This window comes from Fukomys damarensis, unplaced genomic scaffold (genome assembly GCF_012274545.1).
Source record: "Fukomys damarensis isolate Sample0158 unplaced genomic scaffold, DMR_v1.0_HiC HiC_scaffold_16, whole genome shotgun sequence".
Taxonomy (NCBI): domain Eukaryota; kingdom Metazoa; phylum Chordata; class Mammalia; order Rodentia; family Bathyergidae; genus Fukomys; species Fukomys damarensis.
Window position 1 is genome coordinate 115803532 of NW_022900928.1, and position 3812 is coordinate 115807343.

The window sequence follows — 3812 nt, forward strand, 5'->3', positions numbered from 1 at the left end:
GGGTGGTCGCAGGCAGGCAGGCAGATAGGCAGCTGGAGAAACCCCCTCCGGGGTCTTTGGGGCCTTCCTGGTCTGTTGTCGCGCAGGCCGGGAGCTCCCGCGCAGGCCCTGGAGTTAGTTTTTTTAAAAGTTATTTTATCTTTCATACATTTTAATAGACAGGGCCTACTTTAATTCAAATATGTGTTTTTGGAAAAATATATTCACAACATACTACCCCTAGGAACATCCAGTAGATTTGTATAAATTAACCCTTTAATCCTGAATGGGGAAATCTGTACATCTAAATCCCTTTACAGCAAACAGTAGTAAGACAGTTAAATGCATCAATTAGTGCTCCGTCTACCTAAAATTGTCATACACTGTAATTAAACAGTTCTGTATTCAGCCAGTGAAGTGTCTTTTCTATTGTAAACATCCAGAGACAACATGCCCAAGAGGATTACGTAGTGAAGATTTTTATAGCAAACATAATCTTTGAAGAAGAAAATCCCCTATCCCCTTGGCAGTAAGCAAAAAGAAAAAGTGTGGGCATTTTCTTCAAAGGAGACCTCCAGGAAACTATTCAAATGTGGTTAGCAGCAACTCATTAAATCTGACAGGGTTATCCAGTCAGAGCTCTGTTAACTAGTAACATGTTTCCTTATCTGCAGTTTGAGATTACCAAACATAAGATCATTAGTGAAAGAAAAACGTGAGAAACTGCCTAGACAACAGTCTAGAGATGGCATCTGCAGGCAGCTGGCTGCTATTGAACTAGAACCCAAATATAGGACAAATCCTTTCCCAAGAATTGGCCAAATTATTTTATGTTGATAATCACAAAATATAAATGAATTCTCAATATTCCAGTCAAGTCTCTTCTTCCCTTAGTCTTTCCCGACTTTATAATGACACTTTGATTCACCCTGGTGCTCATTTCTGCAAGCATCCTTACGTTTAATTTCAACTGATTAGCAATCAGTTACCAATGTCAAACTATTTCTCCCACCCCAGTTCTAGATGCTATGTCATCACATGAACTGGAGAGCTGTAGAAGTTCCCTAGTTCTTCCTCCACCCCATGCTCTGTACCTTTTTCCATGAAGCAGATGGAATAATATTTAAAGGCAAACGAGAGATTAAACATCTTTCAGAGGTGTCCCTAGGCTCCTAAAATGACACCCACACACTGTAGTATGTCCTATACTAAATCTTTTGTTGTTGTTGTTGTTGTTTGTTTGTTTGCTCGTTTGTTTGTTTTATGAGACAGGGTCTCATTATGTAGTTCAGACTGACCTGGAACTCACTGTGTAGCCCAGGCTTGTCTCGAACTCACAGCAATCCTTCTGCCTCAGCCTCCCAAGTTCTGGGATTACAAGTGTGTGTCACCATGCCTGGCTCCCTATACTAAATCTTATACAGGAGCTGACCCTAGTTGCTTCTTCAACTGCCTTACACCTTCCTTCCCTACATGCATTTCTCTGCAGAGACATTACATTTTTCACTTCCAGGTCCTAGCACATGTTGATCCCTTTGTCAGAAATGCTCTGGTCCCTGGTCTTCTAACTCATACCTCAAATTGAAGGTAACAATTAAAATACCCAGATTTTCTTGGTCCATCAACATAATGAATTGCATTCTTTCTCAATGTATGTGCTTCTCTTTGGCAGTTACAGCAATTTGAATGGACCACATGCAGAGTATGTTCATCATTTTAATGTCAACACCTTCACTGGAATATCTATCAAGCAGACACCAGATACACCTTTCTGGTTCACCTGTCTCCCCAGCATCTAGTGCAATGTCTACTACATAAGTGCTCAGTACCAATTTGTTGACTGGGTAGTTATCAAATAAACCAAGGCTCAGAAGTAGTTTTCTGTTACACAAAGAGTTTTTATTTTTAGGAAGACACTACAGTATTTCATTCTACTTTTTGTTTGTTTGTTTTTGTTTTTGTTTTTTGAGACAGCGTCTCACTATGTAGTTGAAACTGATCAGGAACTCACTAAGTAGCTCAGGTTGGTCTCGAACTAACAGTGATCCTCCTACCTCAGCCTCCCAAGTGCTGGGATTACAGGTGTGAGCCACGACGCCTGGCTTCATTCTACTTTTTTTAAAGTTAGCAAATACAGAGGAAATAATATAAGTTGCATCAAATGGCTTTTATTCAAATATTACTGTGACATGTACTAGCTGTGTAACCTAGAGAAGTTTCTTCCCCCCATGCTTCCGATTTCTAACCTGCATAATGACACGACCCAACACAAGGCTGACGGTGCTATTTTTTCTTAAAACTTTATCGTACTTTCCAATTTTTCTATGGCTATAATCAGGAGAGAACATTGAGTATTATTTTTAAAACATGCCTATCTTACAAAGGTATTGTGCAGATTTTATTATCTACTAATCACAACTGAGACACTGAGTTAATTATAAGGTCTGATTGATAAATAAAATTATTACAACACAAGACACATTGGCATCAGCCAGGGATTTAGCTCAGTGGTTCCGCAGCCTGCCTCATAAATGCAAGGATCTGAGTTTGATCCCCAGTACCAAAAAAAAAGACACATTGCCATCAATTCCCTTCAAAATACTCCCCTTATATTGAACATATACATCCTATCATTCTTGCCACTTTCTGAAGCAGACTAGGAAATATTGTTAAATTAAAAAGCAAGGTACTGAAAAGAATGCTTAGGTAAAATTACTCTTTAAAAATAAGAATGTGTATAAATTACATATATACATTTTAGTAAGACAGCAATAAAAGAATATTATAATATTCAAAATTAAATGGCTTTAAACCATAATTTTAAAAATCTATAGGGAAAGAAGAGTAGAGAATAAAGGTGACAAGGGTGGAAACAAGACTTTTTTGAATGTTTGTAGACTTGACTTGAAAATTATAAGAATATCTGCAAAATAATAAGAATTTAAATTTACCAAGTAATCCCTAAAACTTGGAAGTAAAATAACTGCCGATTGGCAGCACAGACACACAGTACAGTATTCTTCCAAGTGACTTCAAAACATGTCTTTCTCAAAGAAGCAAAAGACCTCTACAGTGAAAATTACAGCATTCTGAAAAAAGAGATCTAAGAGGATATAAGAAAATGGAAAGACATCCCCTGCTCCTGGGTAGGAAGAATCAACATGGTGAAAATGGCCATACTACCAAAACTGCTATATATATTCAATGCAATGCCAAATGAAATTCCAACACTATATTTCACAGAACTAGAAAAAAGAATACAAAAATTCATTTGGAACCATAAGAGACCTAGAATAGCAAAAGCCATCCTAGGCAACAGACACATGGCAGCAGGTATAACAATTACCAATTTGAAACTATACTACAAAGCTACTGTGATAAAAACAGCATGGCACTGGCAAAGAAACAGACCAATGGAACAGATTGGAAGACACAAAAACAACTCCAGATGTACTCAGCTACCTCATCTCTGACAAAGGAGCTGACTGTCCCCACTGGAGGAAAGATAGCCTCTTTAATAAATGGTGTTGGAAGAACTAGATCTCATATTGCCAAAGATTAAAACTAGACCCTTATCTTTCACCATGCACTAAATTAAAAGCCAAGTGGATTAAAGATCTAACTATTAAAACAGAAACACTAAACTTGCTGGAAGATAAGTTAGGCAGAACTCTGGAAGACATTGGCATAGGAAAAGACTTTATGAACAAATCCTCAGTAGCACGGGAACTAGCAGAAAGAATCAACAACTGGGATCTCATCTTATTAAAAAGCTTCTGCACTGCAAAAGAAACCATCAACAGAACTAAGAGACAACCTACAATGTGGGAAAA